This window comes from Falco biarmicus, chromosome 4 (genome assembly GCF_023638135.1).
Source record: "Falco biarmicus isolate bFalBia1 chromosome 4, bFalBia1.pri, whole genome shotgun sequence".
In the NCBI taxonomy this organism is placed as follows: domain Eukaryota; kingdom Metazoa; phylum Chordata; class Aves; order Falconiformes; family Falconidae; genus Falco; species Falco biarmicus.
The window spans coordinates 93,594,507-93,610,023 of NC_079291.1; the positions used below are offsets into that span (position 1 = coordinate 93,594,507).

General features: G+C 44.1%; 1 protein-coding gene across 10 annotated transcripts in view; it reads left to right on the forward strand.

Annotated features, from left to right (window-relative positions):
- FOXP1 (forkhead box P1) overlaps positions 1-15,517 on the forward strand; it is a 391,136-nt gene that overhangs the window by 22,177 nt on the left and 353,442 nt on the right. Inside the window, exon 1 of one of the 10 annotated variants that reach the window (XM_056335166.1) lies at positions 4,337-4,355. The exons of the other annotated variants lie outside the window; for them this stretch is intronic. The gene's annotated coding sequence lies outside the window, so the exon portion shown is untranslated. Of the gene's footprint in view, positions 1-4,336; positions 4,356-15,517 lie in introns of those variants that run through there. 10 annotated transcript variants of the gene reach the window in all.

Below are 15,517 nucleotides of genomic sequence, written 5' to 3' on the forward strand. Positions count from 1 at the left end.
TCTTGATACTGTTTTTTGGGCTTCTAACATCCCCACTTAAAACAGGTGTTTCCATGCACTGTTCCTCAAAAATTCTTTGCTGAAAGGATTTTGATTCCAAATTGAAGGTAATTTTTTTTTTTCCTCCTAGAAGACAAAATGACAAGGGGAGAGGGGAGGAACCTTCTTTCTTTCTTTCTTACTCATTTCAGCAAATGGATTTTTGGACAAAGGACATTAATGCAAAGCCTGCAAATTTAAGCTGGCAGTCAGAAGTTCGGGACTTTGTTATTCCTTAACTGGCGCTACACCATTTCCTCCACATCTGCATGCTTCTGTCCACAAAGTGGGAATGGGAAAACGTTGTCGTGTTAAGAGGCTGCTGGAGGATTTGAATAAGGCCTGTGAAGTTCTGAGGTCATGTAATGTAGGACATTTTGGTAGTAAAAAGAATCAATGTCTTCAACCAGCCTCAGCGTCAACATGACCACCCTGTTGGTGTGATGCAGTGTGTCTGTGGTGTTTCTTAGCAGTGATTTTGTACCGTTCTAGCTGAAAACACCAGAATTGCCAGTGGCTGCAGACTTTAAAACATTTCTTGAATATTGGTGAAGCAGCACTTACTTGTTATATTGTTGATACAGATCATGGCATATGTGCTGCCTTAGAATTTATTTTAGGCTAATGTTTACATGTGGTGGGCCAGTAAAAGTGTGTGTCTGTTGGGTATGGCAACCTTTATTTGGCAAAGAGAGCAGAGTTACCTGATAAGGATAGTCTTGCCAGAAAATGAGTGGTACAGCAGTGTGCAAAAAAAACCCCCAAAACACAAACCAACACCAAAAATAAAACCCACCAGAAAAGAGAGTACATGAAAAAGCTGTTAGTTTGTCATAACTTTACGCCCATCCCTAAAAAACAGAAACCTTCCGTGCTTAGAAGCGCTCAGAGTAGAGCTTGAGAGGTCCTTTCAAAGTAGATATGTTCAGGGGATTCCCTGAGAGATCAGATAAGATAGTAAGTGGAGGATTCAGGCAGAAAAGTGGTTTGGAATTGCAAATCAGTGGTTTGCCCATAAGTGCTTTGGGTTGGTTGTGGTGTTTTCTGATCATCTCTGTGTGTATATGTGTGTTTTGTTTTTTTTTTTTCCTCCCCCTCCAAAGACCTCAAGTAATTTTTCACCTGCCTTTAAGCTCCCTCGAAAGGGTCCTGATTTTCAAAGGCTGAGGATGGTTGTTCACTCCGGAGCTCTGTGGGCTGATGTAAAATCACTGCTCATTCTCTTGAGGCTCCTGATCTCTGTCTCGCTTTCAAATGCTTTAGCATAATTCGTTGCTTTCTTGAACATTGTAGGAGGTTGAATAAATATGATTTCTACAGTATGTATGTATACATAGATATATGTATATATATATATAAAGCAATGAAACTTGGACATGCTGGGTGTTAAGCAACTCGCCAAAAGCAACAGGAGGAACCAGTGTCAGAACAGGACTTAAATTTATCAGTTGTTCACTGGTGATCCCACAGCTGGGCAGGATCCAGCTGAGAAAACTGTGATGTGGTGACTGTTCTGTCTCTTCCCACACAGTGTACTTATATTGTAAAATATCTATTAAAATATTGAGGGAGTTGGACATATTTCATGTAATAACTGGAGGATGGTAGCTTTTAGTGTATCACTCAGATCAAGCCCTCTAGACCGTGAGCAGTTCTTTCCTGATGTGAAATCTAAAGCCTTCATCTAGGAGGAAAAAACCCAACCAGTTCAATAAATCTACCAACACCTGGCTGCAAAGGGAGGTAGGTGGGGTTTAGGGGGTTTGTTGTTCTGTTCTATTTGTTTATTTGGAAGAAGAAGGAGTAGAGTGGCTGGGTGGCACAGGGACGTGTCCATCCCCACTGTGGGGGGCATGTGTGACAGCAGGCACAGGCAGGTCCCAGCTGCCTGGCACCTGCATTGGCTCCATGGGGCTGGTTGCTCTGGGACATGGTAGGTCACCACAGCAAAGGCGGTTGAAGCTGCATAAAATGCCCAGTTGATGCTCAGGTCTGTGGGAGCTTCATCTGATTATTCTGGCACATTGTCATCTTCAGCTTGTCTATGAGTTGTGCTCCTCTGTGTCCTTGCACCTTCACTGCTCTGCTTTCACAGAAGAAATCATTTGAGCAAAGTTTGGGCTATGCTTTCTACCCTGGGTAGGAATAGAGTGGTTTTACAGACAGCACCAGTATCCAGCTGGTGTGCTTGTCCTGCATTCCCAAATCACCTTCAGCACTTATTGTCCTCTTTCTAGTGGCCTAAAACCTACAGCTTCATTTCATCCATGAGGCAGTCAAGCTATCTCAAAGCACTGGCACTGTCGAGACTGAAGATACTGTTGGCATAACACAAGTATAATTACTGTCAGTATAATCAACAAGGATTACTGGATTGATTTCTTTACCACACGCACCCTCCCCTCCCCACCCCCCTACCCCCCTTCAGATGTTTAAGAAACCCCAAACTTGCATAAGAGTACATAACTTGGTAGAGTTCCCCATTGCTGGAGGCATCCTTCTGAGCTGAAGCTCAGCTTCCCCTGGGAGATGTAGGATCTTGCATGCTGTCAGTCTGGATTATGGGTACGGTGTTGCCAGACCATAGGTACGATTATGAGAAATAGACGGCACTGATTGTGTGGTGCTGTCCAGCAAGATGCTTCCACAGTTGTGCGTGGCGTTTTGGTGGGGGAGCCTACTGAGAGCTGCTGGTGCATGGGAGCAGAGGGAGGGAGCATCAGCAGCAAGGAGGATGCTGTGAAACAGTGGTAGTGATCTGGAGCTTGGGAGATGGTTCTCTTGAATCCTCCCTCAATGCTAACTTCACTGCACTTAAAAGCTGGAGAAGGTTTGGTCTCCTTGGTGATTTGGGTGAGGGTGAAAATGGCTTTAATCTTTTTGGCTGGAGTCTAAAATGAAGATACAACCTTTTTAAGGCACCTGGCAAAGAAACATGTTTCTTACAGGTGTAGCTTTGGTTTTTGTCCTGTGTTCTCTTGCAAATGAGCATCCCTTTCTTTTTTTCCCTTTTTTTTTTTTTTTTTTAAACATATGTATGCCTGCTTGTGGAAATTCTCATTTCCATCCAGGCACCTGCATTTCAAGTCTATCATGCAGATTCATTTTTCTCTTTAGACATGTGCCATGCTGACAGGCCTAAGGCTACAACATGCTTTTTATCTGTGAAGGCTTTTTCTTGCACTTTCATTTTGAGTAGGTGATACTTTGAGGTGAAGGCAAGGGGCTGTGCTGTGCTGTTGAGAGCCAAGACCCGGGCTGCTGCTCCAGCTTGAAAGTCAGACTGTTCTGGACTTGTGACATAGGTTCAGAAGTACTGGAAGGTTTGTGTATCTGAGTGAAAGGAAGAGAGGTGTGGATTTGGAAAAGGCCTACTTGAAGAGAGACTTTTGAGCTTGATTTTCACATTTACTTGCATTTATCAAAATGCACAAAACCTCCTGAGAAGGGTTGAATTTTGGGAACAGTCTGTTCTGGCTTTTTTTTTTTTTTGTTAAGCACATACAAACAGAGGTCCTGAAAATCACAGGAAGAAGAGCCTAAAAATCATAGGTTGTGCATGCATCGAGGTTTTATCAAAAGTTCTTTTTGAGAAATATATCCTTTTTATTGAATCCTTATGGTGCAGGCACTATGCCTTGCCATTTTCTGGACTGCCCCAGGAGCATGTTCCTTAACTCCCACTGTCTTCTGCGTTAGTGTTGGCTTCTGTGCTTCATTTAGGCTTTCTTTAAAGCATTACATAAACAACTATCGTGTAAATACAGGCATTTGTAATGGTACTTTTAAATTAAAAAGACTCTTGGATTCATGCAAGTAGATACATGCTTACACAAAGTAACTTTTGGCTTCCCCCTAACACTTTTCAGAATAATTTAAAGGAAGAAAAGATTTGCAAACAGTTGTAAAAGAGCCATAAAAAACTGTCAAATACCAGACCTTCAGCTAATTGTAAACTCTTTTGCTCTTGGAAGCCATACAACATTGATCTCATAGCTGCTTCATTAAGAAGGTGCTTCTCTGCAGCACCGGAGATGCTTGTCTAGGTAGCCATGAGCAAAAATAGCAAGAGATGTTGGGCTTTTGCTATGAATGCCCAATATAAACTAGAATAGCTCCAGGCAACTGAAGTATTCTGTACAAAAAGGGAAGGCAGGCATTGCAGGGAGCTGAAGAATTGCAAAGCTGAAAACTTCTTTTTCTCTTTTCCCAACTGCTTCACCCTAGAAAATGCACAGTATCTCCAGCCCTTTGCAGGCCAGCATGGCAGAGGTGGGGCATGTTTTGGGAGGACCCACTGGCACAAGAAGATGCAGGTATGGGTGATGAATGCAGTACTGCCTGTAGGCTTGCTCTCTGACTGTCCTTATGGAATATGTTCTAACCTTCAGTTTTCAAAGGGAGATGTGAAAAAAATCTTCTCTGGACAGAGATTTGACTGACATCCCTGGCCAGCTAGTTAGTTGTATCTTTTTTTTTTTTTTTCAGTGTACCAAGGAAGACAAGCATTCATGGGTCAGCTTTTTCTGATTGTGATTAAAAAAAAAAGTCAATAGTCCATTAGAATAGATTTGTGGAAAAACTTTTCACTGAACTCAGCTCTAATTCTGCAGTTGGGCAATGTTTTGCTTGAAGAACATGCCTAGCTCATTGAACTGTGTTCTTCCCATGCTGCAGATTGGGGTGTCTGCTTCAGGGCAATATTAATAGCAACCTACTGGGTCTCATCTGTAGTGTGCTTACTCTCAGTCTCACTCCTTTAACCAGTTTCTAAAGCTCTATCATTAAATCCCTTTAAGAAGGGAAATTCTTGCCTTTGTGTATTGGTTGAGCTGATGAATGGCCGCCTGTTATCTGCTTGGTCCATGACTGAGTCAGGCTGTCAGAGAGACAGCTGAAGTCAAAGGGAATTTTTCAGGCGTCTCTACCTCCTCTTGCTTAGCCATGGAGTGGATTCTCTTCCCATCTGTTCCTGAACCAGAAACATCCTGTTACACGAGAGGGAGAACTGGGGTTTTTATCTGGCCCAGCCATTTCCTTCTTGATTTCTCAGTTTCCTTTCCCTGCAGCAATCCCATGCTGATCTCTCACCTCCAGCCATGAGTATGGGACATGGCCCCCTTTGCAGTGGTTCTTCCAGCTGCTGAGTAAGGGGGAGGGAAACTGAGGTGTCATTGCTCACGCCTGGTGAATTTGGACATCACCCATACATGCCCAGTTGCTGGAAGTCCAAGTCTATACTGGCAGCTGAATGTCTTGGTTTGCAAGTGTTGATGTGCTACTTGGGAGCTGCAGGGAAGGTTAAAATCCTTTGTATGCTTCACAAAAAAAGGTCAGCTTTTCTTTGTAAAACTCGGGTGTGAGTTACTGGACAGCAAGTCTGTGCTTACAAAGTCTGACTTAACACAAGGCGCGGGTACGTAGCTGTTCAGACCAGTTTCTGTAAATGATACATACTGGGTAATGCTGCTTAAGCATACAGGCACTATGGTGTTTTCCCCCACCCTAGAAGTAACTGCAAGTAGGGAGTGAGTTGTCAGACCTTAGCTGGGGTTGTTTTGCGATTATTTAATATCTACTAGGTGTTGAATTCCTGGCTGAGAGACATTATAAGGTGGCAGAGTCTTCGTGAGAGTGTATTGTTTTGGCTGGTCAGAACTGGATGTAAGGACAGCTTTCAGGAGAACCAGTTAACCTCAGTTCTCTTGCCGAGTAGGCGTAAGCCAGGCTGCAGGCTTCTGAGTTTTCTGGAGCATGCTGGCACCCTGGTAGTCTGTTTAGCTGGAAAGGATGAGCACAGAGAGAGGGACATGGGAGAGAGGATGGGGTGGACAGGAGGTAGCCTACAGGACTACCGTTGCAGTGCACTGCAAATGGTCAGGGAATAGGGCAGCACTTAATAATTCAAGAAGAAATTCCTGGACACACAAATGAAACAATACTAAATGGAAGAAAAAAAAAACAAACAAAAAAAACCCCCAAAACCCCAACCATCCCTGAAAATCATCTATGTGCCCAGATTCATACCACGTACCATTGCCTGTGTGATGGTTTGGTGGTCTGATGCACCGCTGTCCTTGCTAGCTTAGGTGTGACTTACTTCTCTGGTCTCATTCATGTTCCTCATCAGAAGCATGTCAGAGAGTCATTGAACCGTCCAGTAGATTTTGGCCTGGCTGACTGTAGTAACTCTCAACTTTATATTTTATGTATGGTATGCTTAAATGGTTTTGAAAGAATTAGGAAAGGAAGAAGGGACTATACAGCTACATTAAGGATGCCCTGTTGAATGGTTCCCCCATGACTCTGCAGGTGGTAATACCAGTCACTGGCCACTGCTTGATGTTTAAGTCCTGCCCTTCCTGGACTCGGCTGGTGCTAAAAGTGAGTTTTCTTGCATCTTCTTGCCTCATTTGTCTTTTTTTGTGTATGTGTCTTTACTTCCAATGCTTTCCCCATTCTGAGGACCATTGGATGTGCTGCTACTAAGCACTGCTCTGACTTGAGACTGCTTTCGTATCCCTTCATGGCTTTGTTCTGCCTTGCAGAGAGAAACATAAAGTTTATCCCCGCCTTCCCAGTCCTTCTCCGCTTGTCCCATTTTAACCACCTTTGTGTATCTCAGAGTCGTCAGTGCCCCTTTGCTGCATCAGTACAGCAAAGCTCAGATAGTCCCTGTCTCCCAGCAGCACTTTGCTACTTGTTTCCCGATTACAGCCCTCTGGGGTGTGAGGGGGACTGTCTCGGTGAGAGAGTGCATCTTATTTTTGGACTCTCATCTACAGTGTGCTTTTATTGCACCCAGCAGCACTGTCTGCCATTGTAACCAGGCACTGGGGTTTGTAACACATCATCCGCTGCAGGCTTGTAGAATACGAGATCCTCATCCTAGACCTGGGTACAGGGAGATGTGCAACTTGGCAGGAAGTCCATGAAAGAACGGAAAACCAAGCGTGGATCTCTTGATGAAATCTCCAGCTGGTGGGTGAACTCTAGGACTGTTTTTTCCCCACAGTGGCAGCCTTAGTTGGTCTCCAGATGCTGCCACAATATGAATATTCAGTGCCAATAAAATATGCACAATACTGTAAGCCTTGCCAGGGTGAGGATCTTGAAGGCTCGATGAACTTTGTAACAGCATTACTCAGTTGTAGGGGCACAACTGATGCAGCAATTGATTTCTCAGTTCAGGCTTCACCTTCTTTTGAGCAGAGTTCATCCCTGTTTGCTTTTCATAATAGCGTTATTACACCTCGCTGGCAGCAGGACAAGGGAGAAGCAACCATGCAGTTTTTCATTCCTCGTGTACTCCTGTGCAATAATCAACGGTGGTGAACACCCGTCTGTCAGGCTTGAATTATACATATCTGATATGTTATCAGCTGACTATTATGGTATTAACACTAATGTAAAATACTCCTGTTTTAACTCAGAATTTTCCAACAGCTACAGAAAAAAGGTTCAAAGAGTTTCAATATTAAAAAAAAAAAAAGGCAAAGCAAAAAAAAAAAACAACACCAAAGCTATGCTACAGTAGCACGAATACAGAAAAATGCATCTTAAAACTTTTTTTTTCCTCCTGATCTACTTTCTGTATGACTCATGAGCCAGGCTCTAAAATGGCCTCCAAACATGCATGCATAATTTTGCACATCCAAGTGTCTGCATATGCAGTGCTCTTAAATATCCCTGAGGCGTTGTCTTTGCTGCTGGGGTGGAGTGGGGAAGGGGTGAAGGAGTTAATCTCCAGAAGGGCCCTAACTTGTGTTAGCATCCCTTCCCTGATGGTCTCACTCCGTCCTTCCCGGTGCCTCAGTCAACCACCAGCATCTGTGCAACTTGCTTTTCTCCACAGGTTTATGCTGGGCTAGTTAGCTTGGAGAATGTCTTTTGGGTTCGTTTTTTTATTCCTTTGGGATTTTTTTTTTCCCTTTTTCTTTTGGGGCTTTTGGGGGTTTTTTTCGGTTTTTTTTTTTGGGGGGGTGTGGTGTGTGTCCGTGTGTCCTCTCCTCGTATGAAAGGCACAGCTTCTGAAAGAAGCTGTGGGCTTCTGAGTACCAGCTATATTACAGGAACCAATTGGACACAAAAGGCTGATGGAGAGCACCAGACTTTGGAAAAAGTTATGTGTGAAGCTATAGAAATGAGGCTGAGACTATCTTTGGGCCAGTGGCATTGCTTTTTCTTCATAGGGCAGTGAAACACGCTGCCCCTGCTCATAGAACCAACAAATAAATAGGCTAAAAATGAAATCCATTTACCTGTCTTGTTTCTTTCATTGATTCCTGACAGGACCTCTTTTAAAGCAGGCGTCTTGCCTGTGCTTCTCATAGCTTTTGTAAAATAATTAAGTTCTTAAATGAAAAGCCAGCATGTGGAAGTGCTCCTAGGTGTTGGAGCAGGGTTTTCACCCCTCAGGAGGGGATGTACAAACTGCTCTCAGCTGAAGCAATGGAGGCCACTTAATAGCCAGAGTTGTGGGTAGCTCTTTCAAGGGCTTATGATAATAAACCCCAATTTTAGGGGTTTGATGTGCAGATGACATCCCCTTTTCTGAAAGTAGCCTGTGTGTGCAGTGATACTCGGCACGTGCTTCAGGTGCTTACTGTCGGTCAGGGTAGGGTGAGCATAGCTGTTATAGCAGAGGGGTGTTGATTTGATTAAAATCTGGCTCTATTGTCTGGCAGAAGCCCTGAATCCCCCTTTTACCCTTTCTGCAAGCAGAAGTGCAATTTTCATTCAGCATAGATGTTTCCCTTTCATCCCTGAAGCTATTTTTTTTTTTCCTGCAGCAGTTTTGGTGAAATTATGTATCGCTTGTGATAATTCATTTTAAAAATTCCTGAGCTGTGTGGCGTACTTTCATGAAAATTCATTTAGATAAAATTAGATATTATTGTTTAATGAGGTGGCATTTCAATTTAGACCTTGCATCATGCATATACCCAGAGTTTTTTATGGAATAGTTAGGTTCATTTGAGTAATAAAGGCTGAATCATGGGGGCTTTAATTCTTAATCGCTGTGAGGATTGTTATCTGTGGGATGTGAGCTGTCTTAGTGGTATTCAATCAAGTGTCCACTTAGCCGTGACCAGAAGTAATTGCTCCCAAGTGGGTTGCACAATGACCTGTTAATACTTGCTTTGACCCTGTGACCTTGTCTGCCCCATTGTTTAGGATTTTATAGTGAGCGAGTCTGCATTTCTGTAGGGTCAAGTAGATATCTGAGGTCAAACATTTTCTGATTGCTCCATAGTGTACACTGTAAGTCTGCGGAGTTGTTGCGTAGCAATAGTCACCGCTTCAGAGCAGGACGCGAAGGGTTGGGAAATTGTCTTCCTGAATGCATGTAAACAGTTTAATATTTTACTGAAAGAAGTTCATCTTGTAAATTAGGTATGAATAATACATTTGTAATTACTACTCATGTCTTTAAACACTTGTCTCTTAATTGGCTTGGGTATTTTTTTTTAATGTATTTGCATTTTGTCAGGGAAGTTAATTTTAACTTGCAGAGAGGGAAGGCGAGTTGTGTGGACTGGGGATGGCTTCATCCTGCATCCCTTTAGCGCCTGGGCTCATGTCAGTGCTTCTAGATGAGTTGAAGTGGGGATTGCTTCATCACTGCCTTGGACTGCTGCTACAAACTATTTTATGTGTCTCTCACCACCTTCCAGAATTAGACCTACTTGTTGAGGACTGTGACCTGTGGATGGTTGGGATGTCCTGTATTAATTTATTGGCCGTGTTTAAATGTTGCTGAAAGTGTGGTCGTATTGTGCAGTAATTTGCAGGAGGACTTACTGTGTTGTATAGCTGAAATGCGGTATTTTCTTAGCAGTGTATCTGGCAAAACAGCACTGTTGTACAAATAAAGCCTTGGTATTGTTTGTAGTACTACTCCCTCTTTTTTTCACGTGGTGTTTACTGAGTTCACTAGCCAAAACACTTCTGCACACTCTTCAGCCTTGCAGGTCAGCTCTGCTCTAAAATAACGTATAGGCCCATCTCTCAGCATTGCATCCTAGGGAAAATATTTTGATCATGGTTCCCTGTGCGGTGCTGGTGGGATGACACAAAGCAGTTGGATCACGATACAGTTTGGGGACAAACACAGCTAGCGTTCCTGTGAGAAGCAGACTATAGTCAACTGAGTAAGCAAGAAATGAGTGCTAGAGAAAAAACTATATAGCATATGTGGGGGAGAAAAACAAAACAGTGACTCTTTCCACTGCCAGAATATTTAAAAACAAACAAACAAGAAAGCAAAGCAAAGCATGCCTTGCTTTGAAGGGAACCTGGGGATTTTTCCGGCTCTGCGTGAGGCGGTGTGTAGCCCCGCTCCTGCCAGAGCGTTGGGGAGGTGGCACGGCCTGTCCTGTGGCCATGTGGTGGTCGGTGCTGGGCCTGGCCAGGCCAACGGTGGGTTGTCCACAGGGGCTCTCGAGAGCTCCTTACCAATTTGAACCTTCATCCTTTCAAACTGCATGAAAACTGTGGCCTCTTGTGCCAGATTGTCTCTGAAGCTTCCCCTGTTGTAAGAGCTCAGGCACAGCTGGATTTATGGGGATGCCTTTGCTGACAGTTGTTGGTGTTTCATCGCCCAGCACAGGCTGTTGTCCTCTGTGGGTTGACGGCATGTTGTCAGTGTAGGCCCCGGTGCTCGTTTTCCCCTCACACCACAATCTGGAGGTGCTCCTGCCCTGAGCCAGCCCTGGACATCATGGCTGGCTTTCCCTGGGCCGTCCACCTCTGCGTCCCCACCGCAGCTTGGCTTTGGAGTCATTGTCCCCTCAAGTCTCCTCATTGTCCCCTCAAGTCTCCCCATTGTGCCCTCAAATCTCCTCATCCTCTCTGGAAAACGTCAGTCTAGGAGATGGTGCAGGAGATGAAAGGATTTTCACCTTGCGTTGCTCCAGGCCTGGTTGCTTCACTGGATGGAGCAATCCCCCCTCCAGGGGCCTGCGGGGAGCCCAGGTGAGGTGGGCCGGGAATTGGGAGCTCCAGCCTTGTGCCGCAGGGAGAGAAGAGCGGCGGGGGGGAAGGCGCCAGAGGTGGAGAAGTTCTTATCACATGTGTATTTTGGGGTTGGTGGTAATGAAACACGTGTATCATCGTTCTCTCTGACCAATTAGTCAGAACTGGGGCATTTCTCTTAAAGACCCCATGACTAACGTTGCTGTGGGAAATGCAGAAGGCTTTGTGAACTTGATTTTGAGGTTTTCAGTGTGTGTGTTGAGACAGATACAGTTTTTACAAGAAAATTGTGTGTTGTTGACTTCCCTTTCTAAAAAAAAGGTGCAGTACACAGCATCTCTAATGTGATACTCGCTGCCTTTCACCAAGGCTGGGTGCTCTGGGTCCCTGCTCTGCTGGCAGTGTCTGCAGCAGAGAACTAGGAGGAACTTGGTTTTGGTGGAAAGAGTGCAGAGTCCAGAATAAACAGAATATTTCTTAACTTTTGAAAGGAATGTGAGTGGATACCACGGAAATGAAAGATCCCGTTTAACACGAACACCGCAACCTTAATCTTTTCTTCTCTTTCTTTGCTTTTTTTTTTTTTTTGCTTTTTTTTTTTCTTGAAATGTGGGAAAACATCTAAGATGTTGCAGAGGGTTTTTGGAAAGCCTGCATTTCCCACACGCTCGGGTCTGTGCATTGCCTTTGTAGGTGGTATGTGGTTTGTGTCAATCATCAGTCAGGTGCTAATGGTGATAGAGCCACGTTCAGCCTCTGAACCCGATGCCGAGTGCATTGATCTTTGCAAACATGTTTATACAAGCTGGGGGAACTGCAGGCTTCTAGCCACAGTTTTCCGCCTTCTCCAGAGTCTCCTTTTGTAGCTCGGGAGAAGGCGGAATACCACTTCTGCAGCAGCCTCAGAGATTGCTGCAGCAAGCCCTTCCTTTGTCTTGATATCAATTTAGCCATTTCATCTTTTCCTCAGCAGACTAAGCAGCAGCACAGATTGGCCATTATGATTAATTTTGTGCAGGAAGCAAGAGCTGAATGTTCCAGCATCTCCTGGCTTTCACTCTGGTTGAAGAGGGCGCTCCTTGTACCTGCTACTCTTCCAGTTTCAATCCTTTCAAGGAAAATATGACACTATTTATGGGCCTGGGTATGGATTTGGTGATGAAGTTGCAGGGGATCAGCGTAGCATCCTCACTGGATGCAGGTTGTGGCAGCTGTTGATCCAAGTGAACAAAAGGATTAAAAAAAAAAAAATAATTATGGCCATGTCAGGGCAATTTGTGCCTGTGGCCTTTTGAGCTCTTCCTGTTATGACTGGTTGCATCTTGCTGTTTTTCTGAATCCACCACGAACGCATCGTAAGAAAGCGAAACTCCCATGTCAGCCCAGTCATGTCAGCATGTGATAATGGTGCTGTGTGGTCTCGGGGCCATACGCCTTCTCTTACTAGTTTGTTTTTCGAAAAGGTGGGGTTTGGTGTTTTTTATTTTTTTTCTTTTCAGAAATGCTACGTACCTATTAGCATGGTCCTAGGATGCCTTGCAGAGCTGCTTCCGCCAAGCACTGAACAGCCCTAAGAGTTGTTAAAACTTTAAATGAGAAACAGAGGCGCTCAGCAATTCTCAGAAGTGCTCGGCACCTTCCAGGATAGAGCAATTTAAAAAAGAAAAAAAACCCGCACCACACAACAAAAAACATGAGATGTAGTTATGCAAATTATGACCTTTAAATGCATTTTATATTTGGATTGAAGTTGCTAACACATTCTTTCCAAGTTCTGTTTTTCCAGCGTGATTCTGCTTCAGGTGCTTCTCTTTGTATCGGTGGAGCAGAGAGGTGCTAGCCCTGCGGAGGGAGCGCAGGACACGATGACTGGGAAAAGCAGCCACTGTACTCCGGGACGGGTAGCACATTGGTGAGCAAGGAGGCTAAATAGGTGGATTTTAATTTCTCTGGAGGGTCTGAGCACGTTAACTAGATGGCAGATTCCTCATTAGTTAGATGGATTAAAATTTGTATCATGGCTGATGCCTATCCTGACTAATACGTGTAAGTAACAGCTCATTCGACTAGAGCTATTGGATGTGGCTTGGGTGGAGGAAAGGAATTGGCTTCTGCGGAGGATATTTGCAGAAAGTCACATTTCCACCATATGTTAGCAGGAGTCTCTTTGGATGCAGGTTTTGGATGGAGGACCTCTGTGTTGCTGTAATCTGGTCTGTCCTTTTTCTACCACTAGTTCTGAATCATACCAACTACTTGGACTCTTCTGTGTGTTTCCTGAAGGACAGTGGGAACATTTCTGCTGGCTCAGCTGCCTTTCACCTCTTACTTCATCTATTGAACAAGTGAGGTCTGGAGGACTGAAGGAGAAAATTTGGTGTCAGTCAGCAGTGCAGAGGGCTGCAAAAAAAAATATCTGAAAAGTCTGCCAAATTAAAAAAAAGAAAAAAAGAAAAAAAGAAAAAAAAAAAAGAAAGAAAAAGAAAGGTACCACAAACCTCATCAATCCTGATTTAGGTCTGGCTTGTGACAAATCATTATGTAGGAAGGGAAATATCCCTTTAATTTTTAATAGCTTTGCAGTGAAGTTTTATTAGGCAATAATCTCGTTCCTGAGTGGATAAAAGATAAGGGTGAGGGCCAAGTAATTTTTTCCCCTCCTGTGCAGTTGGGAAACGGAGAGGGGTCATGGCGAGACGACTGCCTTCTGAAGCTCAAAGCAGCATCCTTCTCTGTGCCACAAGCATACCAAATGCTTCCAAATGGATGTTTACAACATAAATATGTTCAGGATGTGGGTAGCGAGAGAAGTGTGGGAATAGACGCGAAGGTGCATGGGAGTGGGGATGTGAAGGGGGAGGTGTGAAGAGAGCCAGGAGAGTGTGATGCACATTTTGCAGATAACTTCTCTTTGGGTACCTCCTTCCAAAGCCTGGATGTGGACTTTCCTGTTCCTACTAGCATGTCATAGGGCTTTATGCTCGCTGCAAAGAGGTTTTCTTACTCGTCTCTGCTAAGGTCACCAATCTCTTACTTCTGAAACAGTTTATTTTCAGGGAACAGCAGCTGATAATAAGCCCAGATTGGTCAAGTAGCTTAATTTGTCCTTTGGTGGCTGTTGGTTGATGTTTCTTACAGTATTTCCCAGGCACTGAGTGCAACAGACATTTCACTGGCACTCAATAAAGCAGCATAGGACACTCCTCGATAATATAATCCTTATGCCAGCCCTGTTGCTAAACCCATGAGTCCCTCAGGCAGTAGTAGACAACTACACTTGGCGTTGCTGCTTGTTTTACTGTTGTCTCAGATGACTAGGCAGCATTTTTGCGATTTTAAGGCAGCGTGTTATTGCAGTATCTGGGATGAAATTACCACTTACAGATGTATAGGTGACAATCTGACTCCCTTCGGCTGTTCAGCATCAGTGACTTTGGGGAGGCTGGTGGTGTGGGGCATCTTCAGCGCACTGTGCCGAGTACCAGAAATGAGCATCTGGTCCTCTCTTGTCATTCCCTCACCCCCCCTTCTTCTTTGAACATCTGCTTGCCTGATTGTTTTTTGGGTTTTTTTTTCTGTGGCTCTTTTAATTTGTGGTGAATGTGTATTTAATGTAAGTAAGATGTTAGCTTCTGTCTAGTTTTTCAGCAAGCATTCCAGTAATTACTGGAGTACCTTTGAATGCTACAGCTGCTATTTCTAAGTTAAGGAATCACATTTTCCAAGCATTTATAACTGAATTCACATGGGTAAAACTTGGCATTCAGATTGCCGGCCCACATATCTTATTTTGTCTTGATCCTTTAAGTTAGCATATCAGCTTGTTATTTGATTAAAATGGTAAAAATGGCTTCTTGCTGCTTTGGGTGGGCTTGTAGTAGTGTTGTTTTCTGAAATTGTTTTAATCTAAAAAAAATTATACGGGCTTGGGCCCTGTAATTATTTCTTTGTAGTTACTACTGTGGGCTGGTGGCTCTGCCCTCCCCCGACCCCCCCTTACTGCGAAGCAGTCACTATTATTTTAATATTATTTGTCGGTACATCTCTAAGCAGCTTCTCAGAATGTTGTTTGATCCTTTCTCTGCTTGTGTCAGTCAATCCCTTCGTGCCAAGGAATGCTGGCTAAGGCCAGGCATCCCTCTGGTGCCCTCAGTGATGTTAACTTGTCTTTTCCAAATGCTGCTGGAAAGTGATGCACCCAGGTCCTGTTGTCTGTAGAAGATTAAAAAAACAACCACCATGATTTTAAATTCACCTAATCTTTTCATCACAAATAGTAGCGTTAACATCTGCAGGGTTGTGATAACCCGTGGATGGGCTGCACTGGCAGCAGTGCTTTGCTTTGCATTATTGGAATGCTGGGTGGTACTGAGGATGTCCCAGTGCTGTCTTCACAGCTCCAGTCCCATGGCTGCTGTGCAACATTAAGTGACTGTCTCTCCCTTCTTTCCTTCTCAAGCTGTGAAATCTGATCCAGAGGAAATGGGATTTTTGCATTTCC